The sequence below is a fragment of the Theropithecus gelada genome, chromosome 14, assembly GCF_003255815.1.
Source record: "Theropithecus gelada isolate Dixy chromosome 14, Tgel_1.0, whole genome shotgun sequence".
NCBI classification, from domain to species: domain Eukaryota; kingdom Metazoa; phylum Chordata; class Mammalia; order Primates; family Cercopithecidae; genus Theropithecus; species Theropithecus gelada.
Window position 1 is genome coordinate 61,148,122 of NC_037682.1, and position 15,898 is coordinate 61,164,019.

The window sequence follows — 15,898 nt, forward strand, 5'->3', positions numbered from 1 at the left end:
ATGACGAGTTGATGGGTGCAGCACACCAACATGGCACAAGTATACATATGTAACAAACCTGCACGTTATGCACATGTACCCTACAACTTAAAGTATAATAATAATAAATAAATTAAAAAATAAAAAAATTAAAAAAAATAATGTGAAGTCCCATCAACTGTGAAAAAAATAAATAAATAAAATAAATTATATTTATATATCATATATTATAAATATTTTAATATATTCTATGTGGTTAGCCACTTTTGCCAATAGTTATTACAAAAATTATTTTCTCAACTTTCTGTATCACATTAAAAAAATTGTTATCTCCAGTTGGAAAGCTTTTATCATTCATCTTTTTAAACCTTTTCATTATCTCTCTTGTTCATACCATAAACCCAAAAATGACTCTATTAAGTTACCTGACATCATAGGCATAGGACTCTAGGTTTAGTATGAAGCAAAACAACAACAACAAAACAACAAAAAGGTAATGCATTAGGTTTAAAAAAAAATTGTGTACTATAAACTTGGATAGAACTGGCCCCTGATTCGAGCCCACTTAATCTTGTTTTCAGTCCCTTCATGTGTGGCACATTCATTTCTCAAGACCTCCATGCTGGCCATTTCCTCTTCCTTAAACAGTACCTCCCATTCCCCTTCCACATTGTTAACACCAGTTTATATTTCAGTATCACCTTGAGCATTTGTTTCTTCTGGAAGTCTTTTCTGATATTTGTCATTTGTGACATTACATCTCATTATACTTATAATACATTCCTTTGTGCTTTTGCTTCATTTGACTTTACCCCTACCTTATTTGTTTATCTTTCCATCATAATTCCATTTTAAAATATTTCAGGAATTTTTAGGGCCTGTTAATACAACCTTATACTTTCCTCCTCAGTTCAGAGCTGAGACACACAGGAGGTAAGGAAGTTGACACAGAAAGTCAACAATTTTATGATATACATCTGGGAAAATGAGGCTTTAGATTTTTCAGTCAAAATGGCCTTGCCTCTGATTTAGACTGGCTTGCTCATCCAATACCTAGCACAGTCACATACAAATCTCTTTTGGAAAGGTCGGCCACTGAGTTTGCTAATGTGGACAGACCAGAATGCAGCCTATTCAGACAGGGAGATTGACTTCTGTGAAGCATCAAGGCTCAGCATGTAACTCACCCATAACTCACTGATAGCTGATGCTTCTCCTACTCAGAGGAATGAGTTACACAAGAAGAATGTTAGTCTAAATGAAGTCCCTATAGTTGAAGTAATAGGAAATGTAGAATAATTAATTATACCCTTTTCCCAAATCTCTCTTCCTTTCCTTAAACTTACTGCTATTTGTTCTTTCTCATAATACAATATCTTCTTGTACTAAATTCAGATTGTGGTAGCCTCTCCAGAATGGGTAAATAACGAAATGAAGGCAGAAATAAAGATGTTCTTTGAAACCAATGAGAACAAAGACACGATGTACCAGAATCTCTGGGGCATGTTTAAATTTCTGGTCTTTAATTAGCCCAGCGAATAGTAAAACTATCCTTGGGCAATGGTATTCATTTTTCAGCTTTTTTATAGGACTGCTTTGAAAATAGCTTTAATTTTTTTTTTTTTTTGAAAGACGATGTAAGATACAATAATTTTGTCTGAGTTTCTCTTCAAAGATTTAGCCTGCTAACTTCCTGGTCTTTTGCTCTCAAACTCAACTTTCCTGTTCCTCCTTTCCCCTAGTTACTGTAAAATAGCCTACCCGCTTCCTGTCAGTTCTAATCAATAACTCACATCCATTCCCTTAGTTACCTGCATTCATTGTTCCCCTGAAACTGCATGTCTCACATGCCTCACCACTGTACCTCACGTCCCCCTTCCCTTCCATATTTAGAAAGATATTTGCAAGTAGGCAATCAGGTCAGCTCAGATTGTACGGTCTGACCCCAGTCCATGGGGGAGTGACACAGAAGCAGAAACTACTGTCAGAGATAAAATCTCACTACTCTCCTTTGTTTGCTGTGCTCTTGCCATCTTGATTGACTTGAGTGGTACCCTTCTGCAGAAATAAATTGGCTTGCTAAGATAACTTTTGCCTGAGTGCTGGTTTCACTTTGAGGTGCTGAGCATGTATTCCTAGAGCATTTCTACATCCAATAATTCTGGGGGCTCGTCCAGGATCCCCATTCTCCTTCAGAAAGGGGTCTTCGGTCCACCCTACCCAGGGGAGATGCATTCTATTGCCCCATTGCAGTGGTCTCAAGGAGGGGAGATGGAGACCCACTCATTGGGATGAATAAACCCAGGCTCTCAGCAATGTGGGGAGGAGAGGCTTGCAATACCACGGTGACCAGGTAAACTCTGTGCACAGACCGAGGTAGGAAATGTCACAGGGGCGACAAAGTACTTCCTTGGTGGTCAGGGACCAGGGGTCCGGGCATTCTGAAGTTTGAAAGTGAGTGAAAGGTAACAAATACTACTGCTGTGCAGAATGAATGAGTCCAATCTGCAGTTCCGTGGTCACCTAACATGGGCGGCCCTTCAGGGGTCCCGTCAGGGGTTTATACTGACTCGCCATCAATGCTAAGAGGAACCTGAAACACTCCTGCGAGGAAAGCGGCCAGAGTGGACAAAGTGAAAAAAGAGTGCAAAGAGCCTCCAGCAGGTGGGGCTAAAGAATAGGTGAATTGAGCCTCAGTAAAGCTTCCAGTGAAGAATAGGCAAGAGGTCTCCTAATATAAGGGGTTGAGCCGCAAGGAATACCCTGCTAGGCAAGAAATTCCTAATATGAGAGATTTTTGCACCTAGCGAAGACCCAATATGGGAAATATTACAAGCAAAAATGATAAGAATACTAACAAAAATATACCACACAAATATACCACACAAGGGGGGTCTTACACACACAAATAGGCAAGAAATCTCTAGTATGATGGGGTTGAGCCACAGCAATCCCCTGCTAGGCAAGAAATTCCTAATATGAGAGATTTTTGCACCTAGCGAAGACCCCATATGGAAAATATTACAAGCAAAAATGATAAGAATACTAACAAAAATATACCACCTGATAGTCTCCTAAGTCTCATCAAAAAAAGATGAATAGTAACAAAGATATACCACCGGATAGACCCCTAGGTCTCATGCTAAAATGTTGGGAAAATAATGAAAGAACTAAACATAACAAAAAGCAACAAATTATCAAATATTGCTTTTCTATTGGGACTCAAAGACCTATCCGCAGTCCCTCAATCTTCTGGCCAAAGTTTGGGTCAACTGAGGATATACTATCTCAACTTTTAATTTAACATGTAAATAATAAAAACCCAGTTTCTCAAGAACTGGACTATGCTTGTTGTTGGAGGCAAAGACCTGTCCTCCCTTTTCTCTTATGCACCTGCCCCTACTGTGGAGACAGTGAAGGAGGGTGCTCAGGGGATCCTAGCAAAGAGAACAGCACAGGGGATCCCCTGGATCATCCTCCACCTAAGACCCCTAGTCCCCCACCTAATACCCCGAACTCTTCCCCTCAGGCCCAGCCTGTCTTAAGTCCCACTCTCTGAAAGGACTCCAAGCTCCTAATTCGCCAGGTGGCTTTTGCCAGGCTAGCAACATCAAGAATCTGCCGCAACATGCTGTTGGCATCATCTGGCCTATAGTGCACCCCCATGGCAGAAAAAGCCCATGCTCCTGACCCCTGGCTGGTCTAGGGTCCCTGCACCATACTGACGGCAACTCTGTGGGACACGTGGACCAGGCCGCAGCCTAGGTCCTGAGCAGACTACATTATGGGACATACGCCTTACTTTTGCCGGAGCCAAGTAAATACGGGGCTTCACATACGGCTCCAAGCAGCTAGTCATCCCTGCAGCTAAGTTTCCTGAGCAAGTAGTAGATAATCTATTAGCACTTATTATGGTCAGGCCAGTGTGAAAAGTGAAAATATCCACCAGAAAAGAACTTTGATTCTTTAAAGTCACTTATATTAAAATGTACCACCAGAAAACTATTATATTTGTGTAAGTATGAGTTAAAAAGGATAGTTTAACATTAACTACTGATAATTCACTTAACCTTGCAAGTTTCTTAACAAGAGATCCAAATCTAAAAAGAAAGCACACATGTTTAGATTTAACTGATTACAAACGTCTGACCAAACTTAGAAGAAACCCTCTTCAGGAATGATGAAGGGAAAAAGAATGCAACAGGTGTTCAGCAGTTAATAAAGAAGTTCCTAGAGAAATTTATAAGCTGTATGCACTTAGTCAAGCTTTAAAGTACCTGTAGGACCAGGAAAGAACCATCTATACTAATTCTAAATATGCTTTTACAGTGGTTCATACATTTAGCAAATTTCAGACTGGATTAATAGTAAAAGTCAAAGCCTTGTTCATGAGGAGTTAATCACCCAAGTATCTATTGTCCATGTCCCCAAGCACCAGAAAAGCCTGCCTTTCAAAAAAAAAAAAACCTAGCAAATTAGATAAGCTGAACAGGCTGCCATTTCTCCTGTAGGCACTAAAGGGAACTCAAAAAAATATTACTCATTAAAGACCCCAAGCGATGTATAACACAGTCAAAGTTTATACATGTATAGGAATGTATACCCTTAGCCAAACAAGTCTAGAGACTTGGTTGTTATAGATCAAATGTCTTCTGTCTTCCTATTACCCTAGTAAGTCCAAACCACCTCCCAAAACAATCTACTGCCAACATTCCTACATACTTGGTTTATCTTCCACTTTCTCTTCCCTCAGAACTCAGAATTTTCCAGTACAGGCGCCACCCCTAAAGTTCCCAGTACATCGACACCAGCCTAAGGAGCTGGCGTGCTTCTAACCACTGAAACTGTAGTCCAAATAGCAAAAGATGGACCCATCATACCCGAGTCAAGAAAGCATCACCATCCCCAAAGTCATGGACCATTCTCCAAGGGAAAACCCCCCTCAAACTAAAGTTAAGAAAAGCTTAGCTCTCTTTTATCTATTCTGTTACCCTTTCTTCTTTCTTCATTCTATTGCTGACCTTGTTATCAATGTAACTAAGTCAGACACACCCCAAATCATTACCTTTGGTGCTTGCCTTGTTATGCCTTGTGAAGAGGATGAACAATGGCAAAGGTATGTCTCTCCTTTAGAAAAATACCTCTGCCCCAGAGAAACCACTGACTCCCACGCCTTGCTCATAGTGGGGATACCAAGGCACCTCAAGTTAGGAGATATGTTCTCAATGAGCAGATGTTCTCAATGAGCAGATGTCTTGACTACCAATGAACACAGCGGTACCTCCCCAGAAGCCTGTACCAACCTAAAATCTTACCTCCTCCTTACCAAAGGAACTACCCCCTCTAGTTACCAACTTTACCATTGTAACCCAGTAACTATCTCTATTAATGTCCCTACCTCTACCAACCATACACTTCCTTTGGAACACTTTTATGACTTAGGAGCAGAGGCCAATGGATACGACACTGTAGGCCCCTTTAAAATATGCTTTATTGACCCTCCATTCTCCTTCTTAACTTTCTACCCTGCTCAACAACAGTGTCAAAGTAAATATTATAGAAGTGAAGGTTCTAAGACAAACTCTAGCAATTGAAACAAGATATCAAGATATAGATGCCTAGTTGGGATGGATTCAATATTCCGTCTGCACTTTGAACAAAAGTAATTGTTATTCTTGGGTGCACAGCAGACCAGAGACCCAGATTGTCTCCTTTCCACTAGGATAGTCCTTCAGTCAACCAGGCATGGGCTGTATAGCAGCTCTTTTCCAAGATTCCACAGCCTAAGGCAACAAATCATGCCAAACTCTCTCTCTGCTATATCCTGAAGTCCAACGCCCTGCAGGTCAGGCCCCAACATCAGTTTCACCTCATGTCTCTCACCACAGGAGGAGAACTTGTCATTCCTTGGAACCTTAACAGGTTGCAGCAAGCTTAGCCCCTTGCAAAAGCTTACCCATCAGTCTGCCTTTAGTCATCCTTGAGCGGATGTATGGTAGTATTGCAGTATACCCTTACTGGACGCTCTGCCAAGTAACAGGAGCGGCACTTGTGCTCTTGTCCAATTGGCTATCCCTTTCACTCTAGCATTTCATCAACCAGGTAAAGAAAAACCACAACACTGAAAAATAAGAGAAGCCCTTTATAAGTCTTTTGACTCTCAAGTGTACATAGATGCCATTAGTGTTCCACGAGGAGTGCCTGAGAGGTTCAAAGCCTGAGACCAAATAACTTCAGGATTTGAATTTGTATTTCCACAAGTAACTATTAATAAAAATGTACTATTAAAGTAACTATTAATAAAAATGTACAAAATAAATTACATCTATTGTAATCAGCAACAGTTTGTTAATTGCACCAAGGATGCTATCAAAGGAATAGCTGACCAGTTAAAGCCTACTAGCCCAATAGCTTAAGAAAACAGAATAGCTCTAGACATGTTATTAGCCAAAAAGGTGGGGTTTGTGTTATGATTAAAACCCAATGTTGTACCTTCATCCCAAACAACACTGCCCTCATAGGAGCATAATGAAGGCCTTACAAAGACTTATCACTTTATCCAATAAATTAGCTAAAAATCTAGAGTCAGTGACCCTATTTCAGGATGGCTAAGAAAGTAGTTCAGTAAATGGAAAAGAATCATAGCCTCAATTCATATTTCTCTTGCAATCGTAATAGTTGTACTCATTCTTGTTGGGTGTTGTGTCATACCATGCATCTGTAGGCTAATACAAAGGATTTTACAAACAGCACTTACTAAAGCCTCCCTTAGTTCTCCACCACCTTATTCAAGTAAGCTTTTCCTTTTAGAAGATCAAATCAAATGGCAAAGCCAAGACATGTTAAAAACATTTGAAGAGAAAGAATCGTAAGAAAATTAAAATGGAAGAATTGTAAGATACAATGAATTTCTCTGAGTTTCTCTTCAAAGATTTAGCCTGCTAACTTCCTTGTCTTTTGTTCTCAAACTCAACTTACCTGTTCCTCCTTGCCCCTAATTACTGTAAAACAGCCTACCTGCTTCCCGTCAACTCTAATCAATAACTCACATCTGTTCCCTTAGTTACCTGCACCCATTGTTCCTCCGAAACTGCACATCTCACAGGCCTCACCACTGTTCCACACGTCTCCCTTCCCTTCCGTATTTAGAAAGATATCTGCAAGTAACAAACCAGGTTAGCTGAGATTGTGCAGTCTGACCCCAGCCCATGGGGGAGTGACACAGAAGTAGAAACTACCGTTAGACATTAAAGCTCGCTGTTCTCCTTTGTTCCCTGTGCTCTTGTGATCTTGATTGATGTGAGTGGCACCCTTCTGCAGAAGTAAATTGCCTTGCTAAGAGAACATTTGCCTGAGTGCGGGTTTCACTTTGTGACACCGAGCACTTATTCCTAGAGCATTTTTATATCCATCAACAAGCTACATCTATAGTTTTTTTTAATTTAAGGGAAAGTACATTTGTTATTAATTTATAAGGGACATAACTCAGGGAAAGAGTGAGATAAGATACTAGTTAATTTTGCCAGTTCAGTAAAACACAAAACACAACTATTAGTAGAGACTTGTGAGAGGAAGCAGTTCCTATGGAATGTTTGCTGTATTGTGTCCTCCCACCTGTGTTATTATTTTGTTCCATTTTCTTTATCTCTGAACATGTGGCCCATCTGAAATGATTGACTTAGTGGTTCTGGAGATTCTGTAGAAACAAGATAATCTTCCCCATACTTTGTATCACTTTGTCATTTTATTTTTCTTCCTTTCCCTTGGGAGTATTAATATATCTCTTATAGTTTGAAAAAGAAACATGGTTTAACAAATTGAACCCTCAATGTGAGTTCTTTGATACCTTGGTTCTAGATCTAATCTAACTGTGTGAAGTTGATGTAGGAATATTGGGTCTGTTTCAGAAAGCCTGCTGATCTCTGCCACCCATCTCTAGGGCACAAGATGCAACCTGAAATAAAATGCATCTCTAGGGCACAAGATGCAGCTTGAAATAAAATGTTTATCACTATCTTTCTCAGTCCTCTTGGTTTCCCTCTGCTTCCCTTTTATTTCCTTCCCTTCTCTCTCTCTCTCTCTCTCTGTCTCTCTGTCTCCCATCTCTATCTCTCTCTCTATCATCTCTATCTCTATCTCTATCATCTCTATATCTATCTCTAACTTTATCTATATCTCCATCTCTATCTCTGTCTCTACCTCTATCTCTCTCTCCTCTCTCTCTCTCCCCTCTCCCATGAATACTGAGTAGAATTTTGTTCTATGGCCATCCAACTTATACTTCTTTTTGAAATTTCTCAAAGATATTGGCCTGCTGGCTGTAATTCAATTTTGAGTCTTAGTTTTCAGAGTCTTTTTTTTTTCATGAAACCTACTTTTGAATTTGTAATGATGAAGATAACAAAATTAATTTGCGATTGTTACTCGTGTGCCTCAAATACATCTTATTTATTGCATTTTACTTATCCAAATTTTAAGGATATGTTCCTGTTTTACTTTGTTGCTGTTGCTGTTGTTTCTTCCCCCACCCCCGGCATAGGTCTATTGACATTATTGCTTTCAAATTTTAATTGTAATATTCTAAGATTCTTCTAGTCTTTCTGCTTGTGTACCTCATATTCTTCATTTATGTAATGCAGACAATTTTACCTATCTCATAGTTTTGAAGTAAAAGGTTGGTGAAATAATAAATATGAAACATTATTATAACATTAGACCTTGTATATGCTTTAAAATGACAATTTAGGAAAAGTAATTTATTGATCTGTTTGATAGGTTTTGAATGGCTTAAATGAAGTTACCTGATAAACAAACTTTACCAAGTGAAAAAACCTAATTCTAAGATATAACAAGTTTACTATTGATAAGCTTATGATTTACATCACACAGAGGCACTTTATAATTTTAGCTTTTTTAAAAAAATAAAACTCAGGCCGGGCGCGGTGGCTCAAGCCTGTAATCCCAGCACTTTGGGAGGCCGAGACGGGCGGATCACGAGGTCAGAAGATCGAGACCATCCTGGCTAACACAGTGAAACCCCGTCTCTACTAAAAAATACAAAAAACTAGCCGGGCGAGGTGGCGGGCGCCTGTAGTCCCAGCTACTCGGGAGGCTGAGGCAGGAGAATGGTGTGAACCCGGGAGGCGGAGCTTGCAGTGAGCTGAGATCCCGCCACTGCACTCCAGCCTGGGCGACAGAGCAAGACTCCGTCTCAAAAAAAAAAAATAAAATAAAATAAAACTCAGGATTTACTCCCAAGTATGAAAATCTTATTGCAAAAATACATGGTATGATTAATCTATTTTTCTATTTGACTCTATATAATGTGATATTAAAATATATCATTTATGTTAGCAAATAAGAATATAATTTTCATCAATATAACATCTTTACCTGCTTATCCAGGTATGGTGTGTTCCCCAAAGTGGTGAGTGAAGAATTTGAAAAAGGCTGGGACATAGGTGATGAAAATAGCACATATATGTGATGTACAGGTACTGAAGGCTTTGTGGTGAGCATCTGCAGATGACAAATTCTCTACAGCACAGATAACCATGGTGTAAGATATGGAGATACAGAATATGTCAAACCCCCCCAATCAATATGGCAGCTATGAGACCATAGATGGCATTAATCTGGACATTAGCACAGGATAATTTGGCCACAGACATATGGTCACAATAGGTGTGGTGGATGAGGTTACCCTTGCAATAGGGAAGACGCTTGATCAGGAAAGCAAATGGAATCATAAGCAACACACTTCAAATGAAGGTGACAAGCCCAACTTTGGTAATTACAGTGTTGGTGAGGATGGTGGAATAGTGTAGAGGGTAGCAAATGGCCACATAGTAGTCTAGAGCTATAACCATGAGCACCCCACACTCCATGCCCATCAGCATGTGGATGAAAAACATCTGCACGGAAGGGGAACATCACACACCGGGGCCTATCATGGGGAGGGGGGAGGGGGGAGGGATTACATTGGGAGTTATACCTGATGTAAATGACGAGTTGATGGGTGCAGCACACCAACATGGCACAAGTATACATATGTAACAAACCTGCACGTTATGCACATGTACCCTACAACTTAAAGTATAATAATAATAAATAAATTAAAAAATAAAAAAAATTAAAAAAATAATAATAATAAAAAATAAAAAAAAAATAAAAAAAAAAAAAAAGAAAAACATCTGCACAAGGCAGGCAATAGAGTCAATTTCCTTGAGGCCAAACCAAAAAATACATAACATATTGGGAACAAATGACATGCATCCAGTAACATCTGTAAGAGACAGCAAGGTTAGGAAGTAGTGCATGGGTTGGTGCAGTGCCTCCTCATGGCTAATGAGCTATATAAGTCCACGATTCCCCACAACAGTAATGATGTACATGAAGCAGAAAGGCAGGGAGATCCAGATGTGTGCAGCTTCCGGCCCGGGAATCCCATTGAGAAATATCTTGGTGTCAGGCTGGAGCTGTTGGCTCCATGCATGATGCTCATCAATTAGGAAACATGCTAGTTTTTGTGCCAATAAAGTTGTCCTGTATAAGGAAAGAGTAGTGAGATTATTCTCATCCAGAGAAAAAGATACAAAAAGCATTTTTCACAATCTAAACTGAACCAACAGAATAAAAACATATTGTAAACATAGTGCTGAAGCCCTGGCCTGGCTTGGTTTTCTACTGGAAACTCTGTTTATATGTAGCTACTTATATTACTGGGCCATTCAATAATGCTTGATTTTGCAACCTCAACCAATTTCCAAATTATGAACTCTATTTAAATTATATTGATATTCTTGTTTTTAAATTCTTTTGTCCTTTTTATTCATTTACAATTATATCAAGATCATTTTATGTCATTACAATTCTTTGAAAATACAATTCTTGATGATCACAAAATATACAATTGAAAGATAAATTACAAGGTATTCAACAACTTTCCTAATAAATATTAAGTTTTTCCATGCTACTTTTGACTCCTATAACAATCATACTGTAGTACATATGGACTTACTGGGTCAAAAAGCAAGAATAATTTAAGATTCTTGTCCAGATACTCAAATTGCTTTCAAGAAAATTGTACCAAATTACATTCCACTAGATTGAGTTGACAGTGTTGGTTTATCCCTCCCTCATTAGCATTGAATATTTTGTCTTTTTCCTCTCTTGTGAACTTTGTTTATTTCTTTTATCCCCTTTATATTGAGTGTTAATGTTTCTCTAAGTTGCCCAGAAGTGGAAGTCCCTGGCATAGCTGCTTTATTCTTAATAGCCAAAAAGCTGGAAACAACTCAATGCCTAACAACAGGTGAATGGATAAACAAATTGTATTATAGCCATGTAATGGAATACTACTCAGCAATAAAAAGGAATGAACTACTGTTACACACAAAAATACATATTTGTGATTAAAATAAAGTATGCTTACTGAAAGAAGTCAAACACACAAAAAAACTATTTAATGTAAAATTTCATCTGTATGAAATTCTAGAAAAGACTAAATTAAAGTGACAGAAAGTAGAGCAGTGGTTGTCAGGCACCGGGGTAAAGAGAATAGACTTAGTACAAAATGGCATAAGGAAACTTTTGGAATAATGAAAATGTCCTATATCTTGAGTGCAGTGGTGGTTGCATGACTCAATACATTTGTCAAAACTCATTAAATTGCATGCTTAAAATTGATGAACATTATTTTAGGTGAATTTTGCTTCAATAAAGCTAGTCTTTTTTAAAAAAAGTTTTAAAGGCCAACGAAAAATGATGGCAAGGCAGAAGAAAATGTCTTCATGAACATGACAAAAATAAAAAATATTTGGTATATAACAGATTGTACATTGATATTCTTAACTCACTACATACTTTCCCTTCTTTCAGGAAATACTTTGAGATGTGTCCACTGGGTTATAGTTAATCAAATTATGTCAGCACCTGCCAATTTTGCACTGCTTTTATGATTCGGCTTGATCTATATACAAGTGTAAACCTGGCAAGTCTAGATTTTCCAAGTCAGAATAATCAGGGACAGAGATGTGAAGGGCCAAAAAGGTACATAATAAGTTACAATTTACAAAGCATGGCCATGTGTATTTTGTATTCATCTCTTTTAGTATTATTTCAGGTTTCTTGATGGTAAGCATGAAATATTTTTGTAATGTTTGCATTTAGCTAACAACATTATTAAGCTCTACATAATTTTCATGCTTTTTGTTAACTCTCCTAAAATCTCTGTGTTGATAAGCATGATATATGCATGACATATATATAAGCATGATATATAGATGCATGATACATGTGGTATATCCATGATATATATCGTGCTTTTATATAAGCATGCTTACATACACTATTAATATATAGTACATGTATTATATATGATCATAATTTTATACTTTTTTTGATGTATTATTTTTAGCCCCCAAATAACCATAGACAATTGTATTGGGTAGGATAAAATCTTTACTAATTTTTAGTCCATTTTTATTAGAATGGTTGGCTTTCCGTCTTTCTTCTGTAGTCTGAAATATGAATCTAACCTTGAAAGCTTTTCTGATTAAAGTTGTAAGACTCCACAGTCTTTTCTTTCTTTCCTTCCTTCTTTCTTCTCTGTTTCTTTCTTCTTCTTTCTTTCTTTTCTTTCTTTCTCTTTCTTTCTTTCTTTCTTTCTTTCTTTCTTTCTTTCTTTCTTTCTTTTTCTTTCTATTTTTAAAAATATTTCCCCAGTTATTGGTTGCTTTAGATTACCAAATCGAATTATTCATTTTTCAATATAATTGCAATTTAACAAATTATTTTATATTATTTTCTATTATATTTTAATCTCCCCTACCTAATAGATTTCTTCAAAGTTCTAATTTTGATTGCTTCTCTCTCTCTCTCTCTCTCTCTCTGTGTGTGTGTGTGTGTGTGTGTGTCTGTCTGTCTGTCTGTCTCTATCTCTATCACTGTGATGGGATTTAACCTAGAGTTTTCTTTTTTTTTAATGTTAACATCTTTACTCATAAATGAACTCTTCAGAAATCAGTACAAAGAGACTAACATTACAAGGGAAGTGAAAATGAAAGGAACAGAGGAAAATAGAATAGCACAAATGAGTTATAAGCCTACATGAAGATGATATAGTTAACATTAATAGCTGAGAAACCAATTTCATTATAAATTACATTATCAATCCTTACAAATATTGATTATCTGATGTTTATACAGCTTTAGGAAATGAAAAATTCTCAAATACTGGGGAAACGTACTCTAGTCATAGGGAGTACTCAAAAATGTAGATCTTTGCATAAATTTGGTCCCAGCAGTTCCAAACCATAGGAATCACTCCAACAAAGTAATTACATACACATATACACATACACGTTTACTACACAGAAAATGTGTTAAGTAATATATCATCCCCCAAAAACTACTTGTGTATCAACTGGTTTATAAAAAATTGGCTTGGGTGTAGAAATAGAGAAAAGACACATAAGTAAAAATACTACATTTCACAAGATTCTATGTCTTTTGAATTCTTATGAAACTTTTTTAATGAATCAATTTTATATTTACCCTGTGATTAGTGAAAATTATAAATATATGCACTTCATATTTATGAAAGCACTAAGATGAAACCCTTTAAGTTCTACTATCCTGATTTATTTGTTCAATAATGTCTGTCATTCCAGCTCCTGAGATATGATCCAACAGTAACCATGAAAACAATCATCGTGCCTACTTAAAATTCACTTCAATGACACTCTTTAGGTCACTTTCCAAAAATGAGCTTTCTCGGTTTTTTAGATCTGCCAGGAGTGTCCACTGAAACACACATGAAGAATATCTCCATACATCATAAAAAGCATTTTTTGATTTTGGTGAAGATGACGGTACAAATAGTGGCACAGTTTCCCTTTTTCAGTCTACTCTAGAGTTTTCTACAGAGTTTTTTTTAAGCATTAATCAGTGGAAATCTTTTCAAGTGTTGCTGTATAAATAATCTCAATATATAAAAAAGATAAAAGTAAAACCTTCTAGAAAACAATAAAAAAGAACTGATTTTTTAAGAGCATTTTGCTTTATGGTAAAATACTTCAAATGTTAAGTAAAGTAAACCCTGTAATTTTTCAGCACAACCTGGAACATAATAAGAAAAATGCATAATACTATTACAATTATTGTTAGCATTATTATCATTATATTGCTCTGCAAAATAAGTGAAAACAAAATTATGTCTAGCCATCCCTTAAAATCTCCTGTATACTTCCGTCTCACTCAGAGCAAACACCAACATCCTTACATTTGTTTACAAAATCATACACAATTAGGACTCTTTTAAATATCTGAATGTATCTCCCCCTATTCTAATTCTCATTCTCTCAGTCCATCCATATCTACTGAAGTTTTCTCAAGCTTAACAAACATGTACAATTAAAGATATTTCTACTTGCAGTATCAATGCCTGATATGTTCATCCCAAGCTGTATAATGAATGGATGGATGAATAAATTCTGAAATCTCCCTTTTGGATGGTCCTCCTGCTTATACATAAATACGTTAATAAATTAGTGTCACAATAAACTTTGAAAAATAAAAATGTATTAGGAGGACATGATTTCAAGATGTCCTTAATCTTACCTACAAAAACTAAAACTTAATGAAATTGGAGATATTTAGAATTGGGAAGAGTACATGTAGTAGATGCATGCAAATTATCTTTTGCATTATTTTGCATACCCCCAAAATAAACACATTATAAACAGAAAAATGTTACAGAAGTGTAAATTTGGCTTCAAGTAATGTTGCCCATTCACACGGGTAAAATTTTGTAGTAAGATAATGGAATCACCGCCCTCTGATGTATCAAGCAGTGGGAAAATGGCATATGTCATTAATGTTGTCAAGGACTTGGGCTACATGATCACTAGAATTTCTTCCAAGTTTTTTTTTTTTTTTTTCACTTTTAAGTTCAGGGACACAAGTGAAGGTTTGTTCCATAGGTAAATTTTTGTTATGGGGGTTGGTTGTGGAGATTATTTCATCACCCAGATATTAAGTCTAGTACCCATTAGTTATCTTTTCTAATCTTCTCTGTCCTCCCACCCTCCATCCTAACTCTTACACTAATTCATTTTCAGTGGTAGAGATGTTACTGCTTTGTAAGGAATACTCCACTATCTATGGAGGGCAAATAAGTTTTTCTATTATTGTATAGAAATATGCTTGCCTGCATCTCTTTGGGCCTTGTCATGTAAGCCTCATGGAATCCCCTTCTTTCAGCACCTAAATTATATTTAATTTTCTCCCTCTTCTCCCTCCTCAAGGGAGAAGAAACCAAGAAACCTCCTTGGTTTCAAAATTCTAAAGAGTGAAATAATTCAGAACTTCCTTATTCAACTGCTCTCTCACTTAAATCCCTCCTATATAGTAGCAATTTTGTGCATTTAAATATTTATTTTCTTTTTATCTGAACCATTTTCATCCAAACTCACCCTGGTGCCAGATGTCTTTAAATTCCCGTTCATGACTGATATTACTCAGAAACAATTGCACAATATTGATGAGGAACCCTATATAACAAACTTAATATCTTCTCTGGGGATTTTCCAAGCCAAGGTAAAAAAGTTCTTTGGGGCTTTATAGATAGATGTCCCATAAGTCTCTGAAAAGGAGATGAATTTACCTTTGTTGAAAATAGATCTATATTTAGAATATGTCTATGCTGAAAAAAGATTCTCAAATTTTATTATTGATGGGACATGTGAAGTGTCTAGCGTCCATTGAATCATAAACCTGGAATTTGCAGTTCTATTCCAGTTTCATAACATTTCAAATATTTATTTACGTGCCGTGTGGGTATTTTAAAGCTTTCTCAAAAACACTGAGTAAACAATTTCAGAATCTGGTATGCTAGGGGCTCATTAAAATATATATT

General features: G+C 36.9%; 2 pseudogenes; both read right to left on the reverse strand.

Moving 5' to 3' along the window:
• The window catches only part of LOC112605893, a 31,682-nt pseudogene extending 24,025 nt beyond the window's left edge, over positions 1-7,657 (reverse strand).
• A 1,719-nt stretch (positions 7,658-9,376) lies between these two features.
• LOC112605894 lies at positions 9,377-10,474 on the reverse strand (annotated as a pseudogene).
• Positions 10,475-15,898: the final 5,424 nt, after the last annotated feature.